The following is a 26718-nucleotide window of genomic DNA, read 5'->3' as shown; positions in this document are numbered from 1 at the left end:
TATAAATCCCTGACCTAGTCTTAAAGAAAACTGGCAGAATTGTTTCCTCTCCCTTAAAACATTCATTCTTGGGACACTCTTTGGAATGCAGCCATTATGCAGTTAGAAGCCTGTCACATGGTGCACCAGCCAACAAACAGCACCAACTGCCAGTCATAAAAGTGAGCCATCTTAGAATTTCTAGTGGCATGAAGCTCAGCTGAATTTATATGGGCAGAAGAATTGCTCAGCTGATACCAGTAAACCTACAAAATCGTAAGAGATAATGAAATAATTGTTACTTGAAGCTGCCAAGTTTTGGGCTGGTTTGTGATACAACAGTAAATTATAGGAACGATGTCTATATTTCAATCTTACCTACATTCCAATTCACAGAGACAGAACCTATGTTTTGCTTATTTACCACCATATTTCCAATGCCTACCAGAGTTTCTGGTCTGCCAGTGGGTGCCCAATTAATATTTATTGGTCGATTTATCTAATAAATAAATGAAAAGATAAAATTTTAGTATCTTATTTCAATGAGGGCAATATGCCCAATGTTTAAAAATTCTGAGTTAGGTCAGACTTTATGAATGAAATCATACCTCTCCTGCTGAGTGATCTGCTGAGTGATCAAGAAAATGTTGTGTAAACTCTATGTGCCTCAAGTTTGATTATCTACAAAGTGGGGTAGAGTTGTTTTAAGAATTCAATGAGATAACACATACATAAAAGAGTGAATGGTATATCGAGGCTCCCAGTGGAGAGTATTTATTATTAATTTATTGAAATGGTAAACTGTGAAACAGAGAAATAGTAATAGCTTTTCTGAGTTTCTTTACTAGTTGGCTGCAGAGCTGGGACTAGCAAGCTGCTTTCTTCACCGACTGTCTTTTTTTCCTCACACCTTCCTATTTTTTGTTCTTTTTTTAAAAATGTCTCCATCACCTATGGTAGGCAGAAAAATAGTCCCTCAAAGAATCCCATTTCCTAATTCCTGGAATCTATGAATATGTTAGGTTACAAAGCAATGAAGAATTAAGATTGCAGATGGACTTACGGATGTTTGCTAATCATCTGATTTTGAGATGGGGAGATTTTCCTGGATTAATCAGGTGTTCCAGTGTAATTACAAGGGCCTTTATAAGTGGAAGAGGAATGCAGAAGAAGGAGAGCACCAGAGTGATACAATCTGAAAAATGCAAGAGCAATGAAAGAAAGACTTGACCTGCCATTGCTAGAGTTGAGAAGGAAGGACACCCGTGGAGGACTAGAGGTGGCCTCCAGCTGATGGACAAGGCAAGGAAATGGGTTTTCCGCTAGCAGCTCCAAAAAGGAATGCAACCCTGCCGACACCCTTAATTTTAGTTCATTGAGACTAATTTCAGATTCTGACCTAATAAATTTGGGATGTCTTAAACCATGAAGTTCACGGCAATTCGTTACCACAGCAATAGAAAATGAATACATACCTCAATATTTTTTTTTTAATTCATAAGCCTGCATGCAGTTCCAAAAACCAATACATTATACATTTTTCAAAGTGGTCCTTGGATATGTGATATTGAACTCAGATATTTCCATTTGGGGTCATTAAAATTCTATATTCCTTTGTTAATACATTTCACTACTGAAAGAGATGATAATACTTCCTTTCTTTGTAACCAACAGTAAAGTTCAAAATGGGAAAGGTAAAGAGAGAAAACTATTAGGAAGAAAAATAAAGTTAAACTTAATAATTCCAGGATTTTTGAATGGTAATTCCCACCAGAAAGATCAGTACCTATGACCTTGAGTGTCCTGGAGAAGGTAATTTCACCTCACTAATCTCCAGTAAGACACTGGAACTATTGAATTGATTGCAATTATAATAAATGCTCACACAATCCATACTGTGTAGATACATTTTTTTTTTATAACAGCTAAATACCTCTGCCAAGGCGGCTAACCCAACACAATGACTATTAAATTGATTTAGGGCAACAAGATCCAGAAGGTGTCACACCTGTAAATGAACCTTTAACCATATGTTGTGATGTGTTTATATGCTAATCTCTTCAGAAGTAACAAAACCCTTGGATGCCACCTGGTTGGCCATATTTTCTGAATTAACTCCAATAAAATGGAATCAAATTATAATACATGAGGTCTGCATTCTTTAAATAGGAACAAGAATGTGAATGGATTATTTGGTGTATGAAGCTCTTAAACCACTTATAAAATACTTGAACCACTACAGAGACAACTCTCCAAATGGAGATATCCAAAAAATAGAAATTATTTCATTTGAAACAGTCTAAATATTTATAATTTCTGTAAAGCAAATATAAAACAGTCATCCTCACATGTAATATTAGTGTCTGCTTATTGCTTTGGGTATTCACCAGGGAATGAGAAGTAGAAAAGAGAATGCCTTGGAAGAAACAAGGATGTAATATCAACTACTTTGAACTGAAGCACTTAATGTGGCGCATTTTATACTTCTCTATTCAAAGAAAATAACTGTGTAAGATTGTGACCTAGTTTGGGGAATCTTGCTATTCTTAGTTTACCTTGACAAATTTAAATGACAACCAGAAAAGTCACATTTTAAGTAAATATGTGTTAACTACTGTGGGCTAAATACATAAATAAGAGTTTACATTACCTGTCTCATATACAATAGTGTAACTCGGCTGCTGTTGGGAATTTGTTTTGTATGTCTTTTTCTCATCTAACTTAAATAACTTTGATCAGAATGAATCATTTTGGAAGTATAACATAAGTGGAAAAATAAAATGGAAGAGTTTCCTAAGAGGTTTTTGTATAGTTTTCTGTAGTTTTTATACCAGGCCTTTTTTGAGACGTTAATGAGAGTAGGATAAAAGGGTTGATTGACCTAAACAAGAATTGATTGTCTCTGCTAGTCAGTGAAAGAACAATACATACCAAGATATTCGTTTGGAGTCAAGACAAAAGGGAGTCAATTAAATGGTGGTTATAATAGATCCTAGTTCAGTGAATTAGGTCAAAATTAGGGGCAAAGTTTAGAGAAAGGCTAGACTATAATTCAGAAGCCACATGGGCACTCAGGGTCCATTCCTGACACCTTTGAAGTATCAGAAATGATTAGCAAGATAACTTTGTTGGAAGCCCACCAATGGGCTTAGCAAAAAGTAATGGTCTTTTTGCTGATAACTCTGTTATAATTGGCCCAGAAACTGGTACAGGCATGGATTTAAAGTTAGAGCCAAACCAGCAGCAAAAGTTACTATTATTTGAGAAGGACAGGGACACAAAAAGATATCAAGGGATGAGAAATAATAGCCTATGGCTTTACTGATTAAAATGCAGCACTGATGTTTTCTCCAAACTTCCATATGAAGATTTAGATAATACGTTTACAAGGTCTTTTTATTTGTGAAGATCACAAATGAGTCCCCTATACAATGAAAACTTTTGACTCATAGAAGTTTGATACTTATAGTGCTCTCCAAGTTAGAACCAAAATATTAACATTATTTTTGGTCACAAAGAATTAACAAGTTATTAAAAAAAAACATTATCTAACATGGATAAAGTATGTGTATTTCCTAGCAAGAGATTTCAAGTTACTTCAACAAGATTTTTGAGCACATAGTCAATAAGGTAGCATGGTACAATGGAAAGAAAAAAATAATTTTTGAAGTCCTATCAAAACTCAGGTCTTCCAGAGACTGATGCAGAAGCTGATTCAAAGGTAAAATCAAACATGAGTGAGACAAGAGATACAAGATAATACACTGCTTTTACAGAAAAGACACATATCTTCATAAAAATACTAAACACAAGAACAATGTAAATACATAAAGATTATATTCAATCAAGCTGGACTGGAAAATTACAAAGCAAAAGAAATGCCAGGAAGCTCTAGGAAATAAAAACTTTTGAAAAAGAAAAAACTCAATAATTCAACCAATCTAATTTCCACAAACTGTCTTGCAGCAAACTGGCTATGGCAAGCTTAGCATTTGGTGAATTAGAATATTTCCCTGCAAGTTACTAGCTGAATAATTTTAGTCAATTTACTTAACTCCTGAGTCCTTTTATTTGTTTTGTTTTTTTTTGACTGGTTGGTTTGTTGATGAGTGAAATGAAATAAAGTAGTACCCAGAGCATATTAGATGACAAAACATTTAATTCTCAAATATTAATATACACAAAGCAATGTAGATAAATATTATAGAACCAAGCTACAGATAAGATTCAGTACATGCCCACATTCTAAAAACTTAAAGATGAAAACCCATATATTAGATATTAAAGTACAACATTTTGTGCAAAAGGATATCAAGAGGAAAATAGATTGATTTAAAATTGCAGAATCTTGAACAGTATGGTTTTGGCTTGGATCCAAATGATGGATAGGAATTTTAGCAATGGAGATAAAACTAAAGGAAAGGACATCTCAACAAAGAAGATGGTAACAAAAGCCAGGGAGCTAAGGAGAGAAGGAACGAGAGGAGAGAGAGGAAGAGGAGGAAGAGAGAACAGGAGAAGGAGAAGAGAAGGGGAAAGGGAGAAAGACAATGAAGAAGAGCAGGAGACCACTAACAACTTAGGGAGTATGAGAAAGACTCCTGGCTATCTCTCATCTGGTTTTCCCTTTCTTCCATAGTATTAACAATTTTAACTATGCATATATTGCACTAGTATCAAGATCACATTTTCTAGCCTTCTATGCAACTAGTGTGGCCAGGTTAGTAAGTGCTATTAAGTTCTGGCCAACGGCATTTAAGAGGAAATGGTACGTAGAAATTCCAGAATTTGTTTCAAATGCAGAGTGTGTATTCTTCTTCCCCACTTCCTCTCTCATGCTGCTGGAGTGGAGACATGGTACCAAGTTACCACTGATCATGCTGGAAGGAGCAAAATGCTTCAGATGGTAGTGTCTGGGTTCCTCAATGACCACATCTGCAATCTGGGTTATTATGTGATGTAGAATTAAACTTTTATACTGGTTAAGTCACAATTATATGGGGTCTCTTTTACACAGAGCCAGATCCATATTGTAATTAACAGTATGAATTTAAAAATGGTAGGTAGTCTGATATGACTGAAGTACAGGATGTCTAGGAGAGAATTAGAATGGAAGGATGAGGCCAAAAAGTGAAGACTCTGAAAAGTCTAGACTGAGAAGACTGTATTATTTTCTATGCAATAAAAAGCCACAGATCACTTCTGAAAGGAGCAGGACATGATCAAACATGTACATCAGGAAAATAAAGTGTGCAGAATGGATTATAAGGAAGAAAGACTGAACACAAAGACAATGAACTCTCTGTTGTAACAAAAGTACGACACGGGTTTGTGGCCACACAAGTAAGAATAGGAATGAGGAGAAATGTTCCACCTTGGAGACAGAAATGACAGAATTGTGCAAGTATTTAAATTAGTAAGAAAGGGTTGTTCGTGAGCAAGAAGGACACATAAAACGTATAACTATAAACAAAGACAATCTTAATCAGGTTAAACGACAAGAAAAAAATCAAATTTTAAGTGACAACCGACTATGCAAGTGTGCAGTAATACAAGAGTTAGAGCTAGGTGTCTGCATCAGGTACTCTCACAAATAGGGACAGCAGTGGAAGACTTGGTAGTAAACAAAATGGACAAGGAAGATCATATAGAATTAAAGAGAACAGAAAACAAAATCATATGATGACATTGATTCTCTGAAATTAATTTTTTTAAGATTTTATTTATTTATTTGAGAGAGAGAATGAGAGATAGAGAGCACGAGAGGGAAGAGGATCAGAGGGAGAAGCAGACTCCCTGCCGAGCAGGGAGCCCGATGTGGGACTCGATCCTGGGACTCCAGGATCATGACCTGAGCCGAAGGCAGTCGCTTAACCAACTGAGCCACCCAGGTGCCCGTTTCTCTGAAATTATTTTAAAGCTTTATTCCTCCTCCAGGATTTAGGATGAATGGAACATAAGATTCATATCATCTTGAAACACCAAAAGGCCTGTGAAATAATCTATCTACAGAATGACAGAGTCATTGGTCCTCAGACCAACCCACTTTTTTATAGTTAAGGAAAGTGACATGTAAAGGGATAAAGTGACTTATCCAGGAGAGCTTTACTAAGATGACAGAATTCTCCAATCCCAGTGTGCCAGGCCATAATTTGATGCCCAGTGATTCGTAAACCCTAGTGAAAGGAATCTAAAGATGTTTCTCCTTCCCCTTCATGTCTTTATCTTTTAATTTTTCTTTGTTTCTTTCCACTTCAGAACCTCTAGGAACTTGACAACTTTTCAAGAATCAGTAATATTCCATTAGCAAGATGCCATAGGATTGGCTTTTCATACTCTTCAACTGTATTGGATAAAATTATTTGTAGAAAATTTAGTTTGTTTCCATAGTTACTCTTTTAATCAAATACATAATCTTAGCACTGTTTCAGATTAAAAGACCAATGACAAAAGAAGATTGTATTCGGGTCTCACCAGTAAAGCTGAGGCATTAAGACAAATGATACCTTTGAAATTAATCCTGTAGATTTTTACAAATTCATTGCTTTTCACATTGTTATTCCTTGCATTTCAGTCAAGGAGAAAATTCAAACGTCTATCATAAATAATATTTAGAGAAAGCAGCCAAAGGTTCATTGATCTTTGTAAGCAGTTAGACCTACATTCTTAAGAAACATTCACTCTTTCAGACTCCAAAGCACTAAAGATAAAATCTCCCTTCAGTGATGTGAAAAAGCAAAATAAATCCATGAACAAATAACAACCTCAGAGAGCGATTAAACACTGGAAAGCAGAAAACATAAGATACACTTGAAAGCAACATGGCACAGTAAAAAGGCCATAGGGCCTGGCACGAGGAATGATGGATCTGATCTTGGTTCTTCTACAGCACGTGACGTTAACCCCTCTGTGCCTCAGTCTCCTCATTCACAAAACGAAGGTCATTAGATCTATGGCAGTGCTTCCATAAGGAATAAAAGAAGCTAGCAGCTGATAATAGATGCAAAAAAAAAAAAGCTCACTCATATAAGCATTTAAAGAACTTCTGATATGATAATAAAGAATGCATATGAAGGGGCGGCACCTCGGCGGTTTCCGGTTCCGCCGCCCTCTTTCTCTTCAACGAGGTGGTCGAGTGGTTTGGTGGCGGCGGCCTTGCAGATTCGCGCCAGCAGACGCAGAGATGCAGATTTTGTGAAGACCCTGACGGGCAAGACCATCACCCTCGAGGTCGAGCCCAGTGACACTATTGAGAATGTCAAAGCCAAAATCCAAGACAAGGAGGGCATCCCGCCTGACCAGCAGCGTCTGATTTTTGCGGGCAAACAGCTGGAAGATGGCCGTACTCTGTCAGACTATAATATCCAGAAAGAGTCCACCCTGCACTTGGTGCTTCGCCGCCGGGGTGGCATCATTGAGCCTTCCCTCCGCCAGCTGGCCCAGAAATATAACTGTGACAAGATGATCTGCCGCAAGTGTTACGCTCGCCTGCACCCCCCGTGCTGTCAACTGCCGCAAGAAGTGCGGCCACACCAACAACCTGCGCCCCAAAAAGAAGGTCAAATAAGGCCCCTCCACCGGCTCTTCCTTTGCCCGCAGGGCAGCCTCCTGCCCGAGCCCCAAGGGCCTGGGGCCTCAATAAAGTTTCCCTTTCATTGACTAGAGCAGTAAAAAAAAAAAAAAAAAAAAAAAAGAATGCATATGAAGAAAAAAAGTGTCTTTGAACACTAATTACCTGCCTAGATAATAGTTTAGCTCTTATTCAGTCACTTATTCACAAGGCGAAAATGTTTAAAAACTCAGAAGGTAACAAACATGATCAGGGATATTAGAGAAAACACTTTTCCCTAATTCATCAAAACTAACAGAAAACGTTCCATAAGTGAATGAGAGAGTTGCTGATAATTTCTCTGAGATTTCTAGAATCTATTCCAGGACCTCCAAGATCAGTCTGTGAACTAAATCCTAATTGTTGTCCCAGACCCATATTCATTTCCTCCTCTTCAATGTTCATATTCCAGCTTATCCCATTTTTTCCTTCTCTGAAGTTACATATAGACATGTATTATACTCCCATAATATTTTTATAAAAATAATCACAATATTTTATACTCAATATATGATGAAATTTATTCTCATTATATATAAAACTATATGTATTTTCATGACTGTACAAAAATATGTCAGGTTGATTTGCTATCATTTGTTTAACTAATTCAGGCATCTCTGAAGTAACTCCTGCCAGCTTATAATTATTTGATCCTTCATACACTGCCTTGTACTATGGTTGTACTCTTTTTTTCTTTCCTTTACATTTTTTAAAAATTTTACAAGAATGTACTAGTGGTAAATGTAATTAGATTAACACATTGCCTGAATATAGTACACTCATTAAATATTAATTGAATTGAATTTTCTTAGTGAAATTCAAAGAACATAATCAGCTCACAAGATGGATACAACTTAAATAACTGATTTGAGAAATAAATTAATTCTTAAATTGTGGTCACACTGGGCCTTTTGAGTTTTAGGGAGTAAGCTTTCTGTGAGCTCCTCCCTCTTTTAAAATAATTAATGTCTTATAATTGAGGAGCTGGCCACTGCAATCTAGTTGACACTTCCCCACTTCCTGTAATATGAAAATGAATGAATTTATAACTGAAACTCAGGGAAATTACACTAGGAAAATTCAATTTAATTAATATTGAACTTGAGGAGATAAACAGTAAAAGAAAGTGAAAATCTCTTATAACCACATCACTATATATTTATATATTTATATAATCTATATATAATATATGTCTAAATATATATATATTATAACCACATAAAGTAATTCTCAGTAGTTTGATGTCTATCTTCCAAAGACATCTTATCAATCCATATAGATAAGTATTATATACACATACACACAGTATTTTTATAAAAATACTCAGAGTATTTTATACTTAACATATGATGAAATTCCTTCTCATTGTGTATAAAACTACATATATTTTCATGACTGCAAAATTTGTCAAATTGACTTGCTCTCATTTATTTAATTAATTCATGACTAGTAACCAATTAACTTGTTTCTACATTTTCACCATTGAAGAAAATGAACATCCTATGCTTATATCTTTGAGCATAGATGTGAATAACCCAAGGATAAATTACTAGATGTGGACTTTCTAGCTTAGACACACATTCAGCCAAGTTAAAATCCTTAAAATTAACAAGTCAGGAGATGACAGATGTTGGTGAGGATGCAGAGAAAGGGGAACCCTCCTACACTGTTGGTGGGAATGCAAACTGGTGCAACCACTCTGGAAAACAGTATGGATTTTCCTCAAAAAGTTGAAAGTAGAGCTACCTTACAACCCAGCAATTGCGCTACTAGGAATTTACCCCAAAGATAAAAATGTAGTGATCCGAAGGGGCACCTGTACCCCAATGTTTACAGCAGCAATGTCCACAATAGCCAAACTATGGAAAGAGCCCAGATGTCGATCAACAGATGAATGGATAAAGAAGATGTGGTATATATAGTCAATGGAATACTACTCAGCCATCAAAAAATGAAATCTTGCTGTTTGCAATGACATGGATGGAACTAGAGGGTATTATGCTGAGCAAAATAAGTCAATTAGAGAAAGACGATTATCATATGCTCTCATTTATATGTGGAATTTAAGAAACAAAACAGAGGATCATAGGGGAAGATAGGAAAAAATAAAACAAGACAAAATCTGAGAAGGTGACAAACCATAAAAGACTCTTAATCATAGGAAGCAAAAAGGGTTGCTGGAGGGGAGAGGATGGGAGGATGGGGTAATAGGGGGATGGCATTAAAGAGGGCATGTGATATAATGAGCACTGGGTATTATATAAGACTGATAAATCACTGACCTTTACCTCTGAAACTAATACATTATATGTTAATTGAATTTAAATTTAAAAAATTATAATAAATAAATAATAAAAAGAAAAAAAATCCTTCCAACTAGGCATAAGAGTCTTTGAAACACCATCAACTCTGAATAGCTCCAACATTTATAATATTGTCATTTTGACAAATTCTCCATATATTGGCTGAATATATGTATCTCTTCCTATTATTGTATTTCCTGATCTTTAACATTTCTTATATAGTTGTTTGCCTTTTCTTTACTGACTTGTAGGAGCTCTTTACAGACATTATGCACTACAGATATGAACCATTTGTTAATTGCATATATTAGAAACATTGTCCTAATATTTTTTTAAATTTTTCAAATAAGTAATACAGGTTTGTTTCATTTTTTTTTAGATTTATGTCATCAAATCTAGTTATCTTTCCCTTTATGTCTTATGTTCTTTGTATATATGCAAAGACCACCTCCATCTCTAGACTCTAAAAAGACTTCTATGTGTTCTTAGACTACATACAGGAAGTGGGGAGCTTATGTAATCTTTGCCAAATAATTATCAAATTGTCCCCAAATCATTAATAGACTATTGTAACTTTTCCCTTCAATAACTAAAAAACTTCTGGTCCTTAGAGTATAATCACACATACTTATTTTTTTGTTTCTGGACAGAAGAAAAAAAGTGCGTATTTCCCCTCACTTTTAATCTAATCCCAAAACTGTCAGAAAAACAAGAATGTATGTGCACACTTTTACCTTAAAATATTTCTGAAAAAACTACTCTTCAGATAAATTTATTTTTACTTGTATTTGACAAATCTTTTACAAAAATACATAAAAAGAATTTTTCTCTAGTGTTTATTTTGCTTTTTCCATGATTAGCATAAGATAAACTTTATTCCCTGCTGAAAGTGGAAGAAAAAGCAGGATGATAAACATCATTGAGCTGGACTAGGCACTGGGTTAAAATTTCCAATGAAATTTTCTGTTTGGGTCAATTTTGTGGGGTCTGAAAGAGGATCAGAAACAGAGCCTCACTAAAAGTTTTGATCCCTATACAGAAGCAATTTTTCCCAAATATAGTAATTCCCATAAACTTTGGTGTAGGAGTTCAGTCAAACAAAATTTTCAAGTTCCAAATTTGTAAGTTCTGTTTTTCTATTATGTTGTCAATTCACTTTTTGAAGTCCTACCAGTAGAAAATCTCCATAGACTCGGACAGCAGTTCTCAAACAGTTTGGGCTCATCATTCTTTCACACTCTTAAAATTTATCAGGGACTGTAATGAGCCTTTGTTTATAAGAGCTATACTTATTCCTATTTACTATATTTTAAATTAAAACTGAAAGATTTTTCAAGTGTTCATTTTTTTTAAAGATTTTATTTATTTATATGACAGAGAGAGACACAGCAAGAGAGGGAACACAAGCAGGGGGAGTGGGAGAGGGAGAAGCAGGCTTCCTGCAGAGCAGGGAGCCCTATGTGGGGCTCGATTCCAGGACCCCGGGATCATGACCTGAGCTGAAGGCAGACACTTAACAACTGAGCCACCCAGGTGCCCCTCAAGTGCTCATTTAAAAACAATAGTATTAAGCCCATCCCAAGTTCCTATTCATAATGTCTTTTATGAAAAACCATATTGTCCAGAAGAATGAATAGAGGAGCACTGCTGTCCATTTTGCAAATATCTGTAATGTTAAAAAAGGAGAGAGCTGGATTCTTGTATTTTACTTTAATGGACGTATATTAAGAAAATCTGTCCTCACATATCTATTAATTTAAAAAGTGGCAAGTATTTTAATAGCTTTTTCAGATAACTGTGGATATTATTCTTTGGATCACACTAAAAGTTGGTAATTGGTAGTTTTTTAAAGGTTAGTTGCAATGTGGAATCTAAAACCATTATAAATGAACTTTTTGTACTCTGTTCCATTAGAATCCACTGGTCTATCCTGTGCTTTGGATCTTTTACCCATGCTTAGTTCTGTAATATTATGCATTGGTCATTTGGAAAATACTAATTCAATAAATTAAGCAGATCTTCCAAATGTTGATACATCTCATTATACAATATCAAAATTTTGCATTCCTTCATATTACCACTACTCTTATCGGAGAAGTCTTTAATTATTGGGAAGGTACAAACTCACAGTGACAGATACAAGTTTTCCAATATTCTATTTTTTACATAAAAGCTTGACTATTGTAATTGGCACCAAAAACTGTCAATTGTTGCCCCTTAAAATGACAGACTTACTTTGCTCTTTTCCAAAAACTATTTCGAGATAACCAAGTCTAAGTAACCCTAGTTTGTCAGTTACTCTTTCAAGTAAAGAGGTTGTCTATGAAATTAGTAAACAAATAACCAGGTGCTTCACATATACTTTTCATTTTGTTTCACAGAATAGAAAAAGATGTCTACTTATGGATTGAGATTCAGTAGAATCAACGGTTTTTACTGCTTTACGATAGACATTCTTGAACAAACCTTTTTTTTTTTTAATGCATGTGTGATAGTGATGAATATAATAGCTCTTCAGTACAGTTTGATACCACTGGCTTAGTTCATGCTAATGCTTAGTTCATGTTTTTGCCCCATCAGCACAAAGTATACAAAGCAGAAAGACAATGTCTTGATATTATTATAAAAATAATTTAGATGTCATGGACCCTCTTATAGAGTATCAAGAATCCCTGAGATCCTCAGACAACATGTTGAGAATCACTGGACTAGTATATAAGATTTCTGGCCTAGTGGTACAACTGACTATGTTAATCTTGAATGAATGAATAAATGAATATCAATTTTCCACTAAATTTCCATACCTACAGTTACATGAAACAAAAATAGTCTTAGAAAATGGGTATTTTATTGTAGTAGTCTCTGCTGTTAACGGTATTATTGGAAGAGCATTCATCTCTACTGTTCTTCTTTATTAGAAAGATACGCATCTTCATTGACTTCGCAATCTGTTCATGATGTCAACGTTAATAGTGGACATCAGCAGGTTGTCACTGCCAAGACAGATGAAATGAAATTAAAAAGAAAAAAAGTACTACAGGAATAAAATAACTCCTAGGATGGAGTTTTTAACTGAACAAAATCCGATGAAAAAGCTGAGTGACTGAATGCACTGAAAGAAATTTTCTAAAAAAAGTAAAAATAAAGAAGACAGTTAGGAATCTATATTGTCTTTGTTCTGCCCCTCCCAGAATAGAATGACCTATTTCTCTTATAATAAGCCACCGTGTCAGAAAATATTTTTTAAAAGCTTTAAATATTTTAAGAACTGTTTCATGGCATGTCTCTTTTCTACGATTCTCCATCTCTCTCAGGGCAATGACATGAGTTTAATTCTCTCTCCTAGTTGTTACTGCCTTCCTTCATTTAAGATGACATTTCTGACTATAAAACTGGAATATATATATAAGGTTTTTTGATAAGTGCTACAATGCATCAAATCCAGGTAATTTTGGAAATTGGGCTTCTGTTTCTCTTTCTGAGGTCATACTCCTTCCCACTACTCTTCCCCTAAGAAAATGGTGAAATGAGAAAATTTAGGGGATGGGACAGAAACATAGAGAACAAGAAGAAGAAAAGCAAACATAGCTGGATAGTGAGAAGCACGGCCTCTTACTACTTTCTGGTAACTGTGCTGATGTCCTAAGATGTCCCCTGGGATCATGAAGTATGTGAGGTGAGAAAGATTTTTACTTTGGAGATAAGTTAAGAAGATTGTGGTTTTTGTAAAAGGATGTGGAGAAAGCATTTTTATTATTATCACAGTTATTACATCTTTTCCCTATTTATCTTTTTTTTCCCCTGGGGAGCAAGAGGACCTTCTTGAAATAATGATGGGTTTTAACTTAGGAATGGAGGTGTTTATGTGTCTTTTAGATTTTTATCACCTTTGCCTTCTATATAGATCTGTATCTTGCAAACATTCAAAGGGACTGGGCCCATTCAGACCTGAATATGATCTTATTTTAGAATGTATAAGAAAGAAGGCTCTCTAGATATTTATTTAATATATGCACTGGCCAGATGAGAAAGAAAGACCCACCATTATAACGTTTCTTCAACTGTGAAAATTGACCCTGCTCCAGATATCACCCCAGGATGCAATAATCAACCTCCCTGTGTTCCAATGATAGGATAGAACAAAGCTTCATATTCTCTTTCCTAAGCCCTTAGTAAAAAGTACAATAATTTTCTTTAAATTCTGATGTATATCAACTAAAGAAGATTCTTCACAAGAAAAACATTAATAACACAGGGATTCAGGCTTCTACTGCTGCTTTCCATTGGAATAATACTTCCTTATCTATGAAGCAGTTAAACTTGTGTCTTGAACTTAAAGCTAGGAGCTTTAAATATCTATTAACAAAAAGGGAGCCATGTTCCTTTGACTTGTGGGATGCAATGATTTTTGGCAGTCCCATAATCACTAATTCCAACTTGAGGAGTGGCTGCTTAATGGTAGCTTTACAAATATTTGCAGATCACAACAGTCACTTCTTCGCAATATAAACAATCAATAGTCATTTTTGCTAGAGTAACAGTCCCAGCACATGCCCATTGCTCAACTGTGAGGCTCAGGAACCTAAATATTCTTCACAATAAAGACACAATGATAATAGTTCTTAACACTGATGTGGTCATTCTTTCATGGTTTCTATGTCCTCCATATGAAGACAATAGGAAAGAGGTTTGTGTTAACAATTAATCAGTAAATATATGCTTAGCATCTACAGCCGGCTCAGTTCTGTGTTGGTAATCCAGGATACACAATGCAAGTGTAAAGCACACACAATTCTTAAAGAAACTATAGTGAGGAGCAAGACTGATACCTAGCGAATAACAGCCATCATTCATTGAGTATCTGCAATATGCCAGCACTTTGTCAGACACCTGACTGATGTAAGAGTCAGAAGTTTGAGGTACAAATCTTGGCTCCTCTGTAAATAGCTGTGTTAACCTTAACTAAATCACCTTATCTTTTTGGGCTCCATATCTCCATATTTTAAAATAATTAAATAAATAATGTTATCTCTCTTCCAGCTCTGAGAAGTCTATAATTTCACAAAATAGTTAAAATAGATTAGAAGTTCTGAAGACTTCACTGGGACAGTGAAGATTACAATGTTCCAGAAAAGCTTCACAGTGCATGAGAATTTTGAGTTGTGTTGAAGGATGTATCTCAGCTTATATAAATATACACAGATATATATAACAAAATAATAATATAATAAATGTATAAAACATTAATAACAAAATAAATAAAACAATAATAAAATAATACATTTTATTGAGGCATGATTGACAAATGAAATTGTATGTATCTAGATTATACTAAGCTCTGGAGTAGTTGGAGGAGAATCTGAAGGCACTCCATTAGGAAGTGCTCAGGAACTTTAAAACATCCTTGGAGATTCATGAAGTGATTCCCTAGATTACAGACCCTTGAGGGCAGTTTCTTTCCCATTGGAACAGTGTCTGGCACATAGGAAGTACTAAAAATATTTGTTAAAAAAGGGGATATTGACTAGGGCAGTGAGTTTATTATCCAAAGAGTATATAATGTTAGGGGAGGATTCTACAAACCAGGCAAAGTTTAAACTTGATAAACCAGTAACAAGTGATTTCCCAGGGAGGATGATAAAAGCAAAGATCAGGCATCTCTGTGCTCTACTCCAGACTCAAGCCCTAACAGCTTCCTCCAGATAAGAGTATGTGCTGTCTACACGATGACTCTGTTTCCGCCAGTGCTTGCTTCACTAACTCCGCTCTCTGAAATCCACCTCCCGCACATACATTCCTGTGACCCTGTTCTGCCTTGAAACCTCTGAAAACTAAAATTCCCTTTTAATCAGAACTGTCCTCGGGTCTCCATTTTGGTTAGATAGCTCTGATCTCAGCTTTCTCCCCAGGACTCTCAAGAACTGCCAGTGTCCCGGCTCCCCCAAGCAATCTCACAGCCAGCAGTCAAACTTGCACTCCACTCCAGTTGCCTGGTTCACCTGCCTGCCCCAAGTCCCGTTTCTAGACTAATGTGACAAGTCCTGCTGTGGGATTATGTCTGTGCCCGCACTGCTGAAAACAGCCATTCTTTGGACCTCATCTCACATTCTTCATTGATTTCCTTCTACGTGCTAGGTATGTTTCTGGGCACCTTACTAATTTAAGAGTCACACGTTAAGTCCATGACCTCTTTTCTTCTATTTCCACATTAACACAAAATAAATGGCATTTCCCAGTTTCATCAATCATAACGATCTCTGCATTTTCTAGATCCACATCCTACATATATCTAAGGACATAAGCATTCCATCTTCAAATCTTTAGTGTGTTTGTCTTTTTCCTCCTAGCGTATTTGTAACATGACTCTGGGTTTGCTTCCTCAGAAGGCCTGTCAGAAAATATACCTGGAAAGTACTTGTCGATTATGGAAAGGCACAATTTTCAGCCATGTAGTAGAAACTTGCTGATGAGTCCCAAGTATTACAGACTTTCATCTTTATCTGGGTGAGACAAAATAAAAGGAATAGGCAAGAAACATCTTCCCATCAACTGGTGAAAGGAAATGTATTAAAGCATAATTAATGTAATTGTAAATTACAATTGTAAAAGGAAGTAGCTTTCAAATTTTATCACTAGTTGTGATACATGTTCTATATCTGTTCTAACATGAATGTAGAAATTCAGGGTGAAAATAAATAGAAATGAAAAATTTAAATTTAAACTTAATATATTTTTATATAAGAGTACGAGAGCATGTTTCCTAAAGCACTTAATGAAACAGTGAAGATTTTAAAAAATGATGACTCAATATTTCTGAGAAGAAAAATCAGCCCTACCCCGCAAGTGAAAGTCCCTACAAACTACAAAGATGTAGCCTATCAACTATAGATAACATCATCCTAATTTCAATCTTTGCTTTTGTTTGTTTTTTTTTAAGATTTTTATTTATTTATTTGTCAGAGAGAGAGAGAGAGCACAAGCAGGGGGAGCAGCAGAGGGAGAGGGAGAAGCAGGCTCCCCACTGAGCAAGGAGCCCGATGTGCGACTCGATCCCAGGACCCTGGGATCACATGACCTGAGCCAAAGGCAGACGCTTAACGGCTGAGCCACCCAGGCATCCCCTAATTTCAATCTTTGATATTGCAGAGGACATAATAAGACACAGAGCTCAAAGCCCTTTAGAAGAATAAATCCTGAATAGATTCTAAAGCGAATTTATAAAAAGCAAACCTAACTCCATAAATCTGATTTCCATTCTATAATTTATGTTTGAAGGAAGTAATATCACTACTAAAGTATGAAACTAAAATAGAGCAAGCAGGGTCACATCATAAAAAAATATTTATTAAAAATAAAGAAAAGCTCGTGCACCTGGCTGACTCAGTGGGTTAAGCATCCATCCTACTGTTGATCTCAGTTCAGACCTTGATCTCAGAGTCATGAGTTCAAGCCCCACATTCAAGCCCACTATGGAGCCTACTTTAAAAAAAATAAAGTTGAACAAACATCCTATTTCACTATGAATAAATGTATTAACTTCAAATAATACATATAAGAAAATGTACTCAGAATGAAAACTTGTTTTTCTTGAGCACTTACTACATTCCTAGCAGGTCATTAAATATTTTTATAGAGACAATATCACATTATTCGTATTTCACAAATAAGGTAATTAAAGCCAAGAGAGGCTAACTAGTCTGTCCAATACTACATAGCTAACAAGTAGCAGTTAGGATTCCTAACCAAACACAAGAATAATAAAGTAAAAAATAAAAAACAAACAAAAAAAGGTCAGCAAGATCTTCACCTACATATTGAATGAGTATCATCAATATAATGTAGTTATTTCAAAACTAAATGTAATATTGGAATGTATTCAATATTAAATGATATATTATCTTGAACAAATGCCTCAACCATCATCAGCATTAGCTAGAAATTATTACTATTGCACCTACCAGGTCTCAATTCTTTTTTCTTAAATAAAACAAAATAGGAATGAAGTTATATATGATGAAAAAAATAAACCAGAGCATGAACTCATGTATTTGAAGAAGCCTGAGTTGAGTCCCTTACTTAGAAAATAAATGAATAGTTTAATTATCATCTTTAAGTATATGGAGTCCTATCATGCTGAGGAAGCAAAGAATTTTTTTTTTTTGCTTCTTTTTCAAGGGTTGAATAAAAGAAAGGATAAATTACAGTAAGACAAATTAAGTTAGACATAAGGCAGAACTTCTTGACAAGAAGAGTTATTTTGTGATTAAATAGACTAGCAGGAGAGGTCTTGAAATCTTTCTCCCTAGAAAGCATCCCCCAAAGGCTGACAATTTATTGCCTTTACTATTTAGCATGGCATCCATCCTGGGGTTCTGAGGTCCTGATATTTTATCATTGGATTTCATTTCACTTATCATGTTTCTAGTAATATAACAAAGTCTCTTCATCTTTCAATTTTACCAAGTTGTTGAGTTTTAACAGTTTCCCCCCAAGGAAACCCTGTTCTCAAGCCATTCAGAAAGCATAAATATCCTAATAAGGCATATAGGAGAAGATTCAAAGGGACTGTTCTTAGGTTGGATTCTACTCCTTTGAATGACATGTAACTCCAAGTCTGTTATCACGAAGATAAGGAGAAAGGGAAAGCAGAGTGTTTTGTTTTGTTTTATTTTTCACAAGGAAAGCAGAGTTCATTCCATAGATGTATATTGGACCTGGCAGCATAAACAAACACTGAAGCATATGACACCACCATAATTACCTGAAAATAAAAACAGTAGTGGACCTTGGGGATTTCAGTGAGAATCACAGCTTCCATAGAGGGTCTAGTATACTCAAAGCAGTAACTTTACTCTGTCTGCTACCATTTTAAAGTGTATGAAAATACTCACCGCATGCACTAGGTAGCTCTATTATACAAATGAATTGAGTAAATATAAATTTTTGGAAAATGGCAATCCTTCTGATATTATGTGTTTTTTAAGCAGCTCTTTTTTCAACCAAAGAACATCATGTTTTGGCCAAGGCAATGAGGACCGATCAGCAGATGAGCACATTAAATTTCACATTTCTTTCCACACTTGCTTTCAGAGGGGAGAGTAATCATGGAGCCGCCAACATGGCTTCCGGGATGACCTCATTCATCCTCACTATGAGCAACTAACTCTGCCTCAGCCTATGAAGCTAAAGAGGGAAATGGTGACCCCTCCCTTACCCCCAAGGCCAGACTTTCTCCATTCGTGATCTCCTGTTTCTCACAATGAAAATTTCAGAAGTCAAAGATGACAGATGCTTTGTTCAAAAGATTGTTGCAGCAACAAGTAAGGGACAAACTTTGAGGATCCTGAATTATAATGTAACTGTCATATCAGTAGCCTCATTTATATAGGGCCATTCACAGCACAACAGACCGAAAGTCCCTGTAAGCATAGAAATTCTTTGTTGCCTAAGACATTTCTAGGGAGCTGTTCATACTGAACAAAATAAAGGCAAATCCAAATCCAATCCAAAGAAAATAATTTTGTCATCCTACAATGATTTTGTGAGTACCGAAACTGTATTTGCTTCTTCCTATCGAATATTTTTGCTGACATTCACTCTGATAAAGCGGAGTTGTTAAGGGATAAGATCTTTTTACTGTTTACCTTCCAGTCTGAGATAGATTTGAATCTTGAATATGCATAAGTTAACACACATGCTGCTTTCCATGATCTACAAAGAACTGTGTGTTTTGCCTCCTGTACTACTCTCTCGAGCTTCTTTGGCCCACTCTCTGGCTCTCTTACTATGCTGCAACTCCTCTGGTTTTCTCCTGAAGAGTAATCACACCAAGAATTTTCTCTTTCAGGCTCTTTGTACTTCCTGTGGCTTCTACCAAGGATGCTCTTTCCCCTGTCCTTCATCCATCAGGCTGATTCTGGTCTGCCTGGCCTCTGCTTAGGTCTCACCTCCCCCAGGAATGCACCTAACATACTGTCTTTTTCTAGTTCCTCCATCACGTGTCCCTACTGAGTTCTTTTAAAGCATGTAACCCAACCTATAATCGCCTCTTTTCTATTTGTTGATCAGTTTATTATCACTCATCCCAATCTAATGTGGGTTCCATGAGGATGTATACCTTTCCAATCTTCCTCACCACAACCTCCTCAGTGCTGAGAAAAATGGTACCTAGATTCCACTAAACCCGTGTGAAGCCTAGATCCATCCCAACACACGGCCAAATTGTGTGTACACTATGCACAGATACACAGGACAGCCCTGTGCACTTCTCATTTCTCTGTCTTCGTTGGCACTTGGACCTTCCCAGTGAGAAGACTGGCAATACACAAGTGGAAAAAATGTAGAACACAACACAAAAATCACTGCTTAAACACCCCAAAGGAGCTTAATGCCTTTTGGTGCTTTAGACCTTTCTCATTTAGGGGATATCCTCTAGAGAAGAAATAAAATAAAGTGCTTTGTCCTTCAGCTGTGCCATCATGAACTAGAATTTGTGGAAATAAGCATTTTTTTACCCCTCAATTTGCTCCACAGAGTTTAAAGTAATGTCGGTTTCTCAGCCTTTCAAATCCAAGGTCATTTATCAGCATAGGTAATTACAAACATTTCAAAGCAAGGTGAAATTCTTTCTATTCTATCAGACTACTAAAAAGAAAAAATAGAAAGCTATCTGAATTGCCAAAACTGGCTCAAATCAAACAAATACAGTCAATTTTCACTATTCATGGATTTTGCATGTGCAAATTCGCCTACTCCCTAAAATTTATTTGTAACCCCCAATTCAACACTTGCAGCCCTTCTACCCAATGCCCAAACGTATGGGGTGCCTGGGTGGCTCAGTCATTAAGCATCTGCTTTCGGCTCAGGTCATGATCCCAGGGTCCTGGGATCGAGCCCTGCATTGGTCTCCCTGCTCAGCGGGAAGCCTGCTTCTCCCTCTTCCACTCCCCCTGCTTGTGTTCCCCCTCTCGCTGTGTCTCTCTCTGTCAAATAAATAAATAAAATCTTTAAAAGTAAATAAATAAAATAAAATGCCCAAGCATAATGCTGAACACGATCCCAGGACAGGTTGCAACTGTCAAGTATTCCTAAGCATAAGAAGGGTGTGATGTGCCTTACTGAGAAAATGTATGTGTTAGATAAACTGCTCAGACATGTGTTCAATGTGAGTGGATCAACAATATGTATTAAATAAGGTGTCTGAAACTCAAACACATATCAAAGGTTATGTATCAATCAGTTGATGGAAACATTGTGACCAGAGAATCTAACTCTCTACTTCCTTAGGAGCAATGGTTCAGTATTCCCTAATTTGGGGTTCACAGTGATTTTACAGAACATAACTATTGTGAATCAACTTTACACGCATTTGGTGAGAATCAACTATAGATACATTTTAGGGAAGAGATGTTAAATTCTTCAGATGAGTTAAAGAGAGTAGCAATCTCACCAGTACCTCTATCATCAGAAAGTATATGAATCAATCTTCCTGATTTTCTTTAGAAAACAAAAAATTATTTAATAAACTGCATTTTCTCCCAGCCACTAATGTATCATTTGTGTGACTTTTTCATTGTACTTTCATTTTCTGCAATGGCCTCCATTATCAACAAGGAAAAGGGCAAATAAAGGTTGACAATAAAAAATAAAATCCCTAAATCTCCAGGCTTTTTTTTTTCTATCAAATATATTTTTTTCCTGAGTACCCCTATTTGATAATTAGTGGTGCACTTATTAAAATATAGGTGAAGCTTTAACCTGACTGATTTTTAGGATCAAGAACCTGGAAATGAAGCTTATCATGATCATCACATTCAAAATTCAAAACTCATACACCTAAGATGAAATATCAAAAAAATAGAAAACATTCGACTATGTTGCCAATGTAAAGAAAGAGTCTTTCAAAAGAATGAGATGGCAAGGGTAAAAACTGTGAATATATAGGTTTCATAGAACTGTTGTAAAGAGGAAGGAAAACAATTTATAATTAAATACAAGAAAGGGAACGACCAAGATGAGAAAAGAATCGGTAATGTGAAATGGGCAGAACAAATATCTCTTATTATTTATGTCATTGCTCACATTTTCTTGCTCATCTGTTTCCCTCATTTTAATGTTTAGTCTTTGCTTTTTGTATTGTTTACATCATCACTCACAAATATGTTTCCTTCACCCAGGGATTTTCTGTGATTTCCACAATACCACAAAAGCTATATTTTTAAATAACCATGAAATGAGTAGGAAGGGAAAAGTGAACACTTGATTAAGCATCATTTAGGAATAATCATTGAGGACAACCTTAAAATTAGTTAGATGTTCTATATAGCAAAATTAATGCTATATGATTTATTTTAATTGCAATATACTAGTAAAAACAAAGTTTAAGGGTCTAGTATGAAGAAAACTGATGATGGCTTACTTTCAAATGTTTATATTATGTTATATTAAATAATTCTAAACGAGCAGGAAAAAAGTCAATCTAAATAGCTATCTAGAAAGAAATAATTAAATGGAAGAGGGCAAATCCTCTGAGTAATAATTGCTAAGAATTTCCTAAATCTTAAGGAAGAATCTGTTTTCAAATAGAGTGCTGAGTAGGATGGAAAAAAAATTTCCATACAGGTGTATAACTGTGAATTTTTAGGAGACTAAAGATAAAGAAGACCCTGAAAGCTTCAAGAAAGGAAATAATAAATTCACAAAAATAAGAATTAGACTTCTCAACAATATCTGATGATAGAAGATAAGCATGTGATTCCTTCCAAGTTCTAAGAAAATACAATTTTCATCCTAGGAATCAATATCCACCACAGTCATATATGTATATATGATAAAGTTTTATTATTTTATTACTTATTATTTTCACAAAATTATTTTAAAGGAAATTAGTCTGCACTCTTTTAAGTTGTGCATGGCCATGTGAATAGTTATAACCAACAACATAGAAGGTGAAGTATCATGGACCTTGTCTGGGCCAAAGCACTTAATACCTGGATGTTTAACTCCCTAGCCCCAACTTCTCCAGCCAACGTTGTCTTGGATAAATAATTCATGCAAGTCAATGGGAAAAAAATATCAAGATGGTGATGAAGACTGAGCAAAAGATCTAATAAACAATATGTGAAAAAAGAAACCTAAATGTGTAATAAGTATGAAAAACTTTTATTGACAAAGAAGATTTTTCTAGCTATCTAATACATAAGGACTTTTAAAAATAATAACAATAATATTGAGGGTCTGTGAGATTAGACTTTTCATAGATTGTTGATAGGACTATAAATTGGTATGAATTTCCTTAGTGTATATCAGAAATAATTAAACGCTTCAAGGCCTTTGATCCTATAATTACACTTCAGTCATCAGAAATGAGGAAAAATGCATATGCAGAAGGATTTTCAATTGCAGCAATATTTTATAATGGATAAAAGAAGGATTCAAACAAAATCTGCAAAATTAGAAAATGATGAACTAAATTATAGGTATGAATATTATAAAGCTATGAAAATTAAGTGTACAAATGTCTTTATTGCCATCCAAGAATGTTTCATGTACAAAAGCACCAGAAAAGAACACACGTAACTTTTAAGTGATTATTTCTTGGTTAAAATTAGTGATGATTTTTATTTTCTTTTAGATTTCTTAATATGTAACTTTTATAATTAGGAAAACTATTCTAATCAGAGCCTCAGGAAGTTTTTATGTTAATTTTGGAGGAAATTTTTTTCTTTCCTTTTTTTATATGAACACAGTTGACACACAATGTTACATTAGTTTCAGGTGTTCAAATAGTCATTCGACATCTCTATACATTATGCTATGCTCACAAGTGTAGCTACCATCCATCACCCACCATACGATGCTATTACAATACCATTGACTGCATTCTCTATGCTGTGCCTTTTATTCCTGTGATTTATTGATTCCATTAACTGGAGGCCTGTGTTTACCACTCCCCTTCACCCATTTTGCCAATCCCCTACCCACCTCCCCTCTGACAACCACCAGTTTGTTCTCTATATTTACAGGTCTGTCCAATTCTTCTTTTCGTTTATTCATTTGATTTTTCATTATTATTAATAATTATTATTATTATTTCATTAGTATTCATCACATAGTTTTATTTTCATTATTGTTCATTAGATTTAGAAATATATTTAAATAAACATGTCCTGAATTAGATTCACCTCAGGAAAATTATGATGTCCAAGAGACTTGAAAAAACTTAGAAATAAATAAAAATGAACAGAAAAGAGACAAATATGATCGAGTGCTTTGAAATAAAAATTTGCAAAGAAAACTAAGAGCAAATGGAAAGTTAATACAAACTGTGAGGTTTTAAATCAAAACAAAATTACTATGACATATATTAATAAACATTTGGACACAATTGAACATATGGCAAAAGAAAAGCAGAAGTAATCCCTTGAAATAGAATAGAGACTGTGTGTTCTACGGACCATTCTTGAAAAATTTGCCACCTTGGTCTAACTTCATTCCGCTCCATTATGACACCAGAGAGGCATTATGGACACTGCTTAGTGGCACTTCACCCATTTTTTATAGAGTGGCACCAAATGGCTTTTTCTTCCTCACTTTCCTTTGCCTTTATGACTAGGGGAAGAAATGAGACTAAACCAATGTTTACAAAATATTTAATTTTTTACATGTTACCATAAATAATTATTAACACTGCAGTTCTATGATGTATTTTTTATTTTCACCCAGGTATGTTTTTATCCATCAAAAGATATATTAAAACATAAAGATGACTAGAGTCTTTCAGAGACTTAAAGAAATATATTTATAAACTCATTATCTTAAAAGTTAATATCTTCCCATTTTAATGATCATGGAAAGAACATGTATTAGAAAATGTATGCCAGAAAATGAACTTAACCATGTTAAGTTCATTCTGCAAAATACGGTGATTAAAGATTTATAAATTTCCCTGATGTTTGGCCAAAAATATACAATGCATGTCATATACCATAAGGCAAATTGAAAGTATTTTCTGACGCAAGTGACAGGTTAGTGTTTTATTTAGCATTTCAGATTAAATAAGATTTATATCATAAATAAGTTGATATTTGGCTTTAGAGAGACCATATAACTAGTTCTTATGTGAATCCTCAACAAATTGAGGATGAAACTATATGTTAGTTAATAAAACCATGAGTATCTGAGTTCCTTTACCTTTCTTCATTGCATATGGATTGCGGTCTTTAGTTTTAATATTCTATTTGTGAACACATATGGATTGCTACACTGAATTAACTTCAAAGTGATATTCAAAAGCCAAGTCATAGTCATAACCCATTACTTAAACCTTGATATAGGCAGAGAAATATGCAAAACTAGCAGTCCATTTAAATGATATTAGTGCTGTGACACAAGCCAAAAAACATAACAAAATCTTTTATTTATCCCTCTGGGCTCAGTTAATGTTCAAAATCTGACATCCTTTTATCACTCTGAGGCATAGTGACACAAAAGCACAATTTATAAGAACAGCACTACTCAGGAAGGAAGTGTCTTGCATTACTTTACATTCCTTTGTCTGTAACAGAGTTTCAATCTTGTTTATTTCATTTTCTGGGTAAATTCCCTGTTTGTTTTTTTAACTCCCTAAAGACTTGTTTACTCAAGAAAAAACTTAGATGGCATTTCAAATCAATAAGGAAAAAAATGCATTTTTTAGTATTCTGTGTTGTAACAACTGGCTAACCTTATGAAGGAAAAACTACAGCTAGATCCTTACTTTAGTATTTATATCAAATAAATCCAGATGAATCAAAGATTTATTCTGAATCATGAAACCAAAAATAAGATGAATACTAATTTTAAAAATGAACAGTTGTTTTTCTTTAAATAACTTTAAGTGGGAAAAGTCTTGCTGAGCAAGGCACAAAAATCCTGAAGCAATAAAATAAACAATCTCTAAATTTGACTAAAATATAAGAATATGTGTACTGATATGAGGAATTTGAGAAACAAGACAGAGGATCATAGGGGAAGGGAGGGGAAAGATGAAGACGAAACCAGAGAGGAAGACAAACCATAAGAGACTCTTAATTTCAGGAAACAAACTGAGGGTTGCTGGAGGGGAGGGGGGTGGGAGGGATGGGGTGGCTGGGTGATGGACACTGGGGAGGGTATGTGCTATGGTGAACGCTGTGAATTGTGTAAGACTGTTGAATCACAGACCTGTACCCCTGAAACAAATAATAAATTATATGTTAACAAAATTTAAAAAAATAAGAATATGTGTATTCTTAAAAATCATGAACTGAAATTTTGACTCTGAAAAATCATAAACAGGTTAAAAGAAAAACAAAAATACCCACATAACACAACAAAGTTTGTTACTTTATCATATGTATCCATAAGTAATATAGATCCACAGCCCAAAAGAAAACTGGGCAAAGTTATGAACAAGTATATGGGCGCACACACACATACACACAGAGATGCAAGTAATAATGTTAAGAAACTTTTAGCATTAATAAAAAAATTATCGTTTTAAATTTCAGCCATTAAGTACCAGAGGAAAGCTTTAAAATCTTCAGTATTGTACACTACTAGTAAGATCAGGAGAAAACAGACACACTCATGCACTGTAGGTAGGATTGTAAATTGATATGCCTTTTTTGGGCAGTTAACACAATTTCAAATTCAAACACCTTTGACTCGGTTATTCCACTCACAGAAATCTATTCTGCAAACTCATTTGCACGTAATATTAAAATAGATAGCAAAATGTAGAAAAAATCATCAACAAAAGATAGGGCTAAATAACAAGAGAATACTATGCAAGGACTACAGAGAAAA

The 26718-nt window shown here is 35.0% G+C and overlaps 1 protein-coding gene and 1 pseudogene across 4 annotated transcripts in view; one reads left to right on the top strand and one right to left on the bottom strand.

Annotated features, from left to right (window-relative positions):
• The window catches only part of GRIA2 (glutamate ionotropic receptor AMPA type subunit 2), a 147396-nt gene that overhangs the window by 105421 nt on the left and 15257 nt on the right, over positions 1–26718 (bottom strand). The gene's annotated exons all lie outside the window — the stretch shown is intronic.
• On the top strand, positions 7030–7584 carry LOC112825954 (ubiquitin-ribosomal protein eL40 fusion protein-like; annotated as a pseudogene).

Source organism: Callorhinus ursinus, unplaced genomic scaffold (genome assembly GCF_003265705.2).
Source record: "Callorhinus ursinus isolate GAN/ISIS: 27379988/994484 unplaced genomic scaffold, GSC_fseal_2.0 scaffold4, whole genome shotgun sequence".
NCBI classification, from domain to species: Eukaryota; Metazoa; Chordata; class Mammalia; order Carnivora; family Otariidae; genus Callorhinus; species Callorhinus ursinus.
The sequence above is the reverse complement of the archived record's forward strand: the minus strand, read 5'-3'. Positions and strand labels throughout refer to the sequence as shown.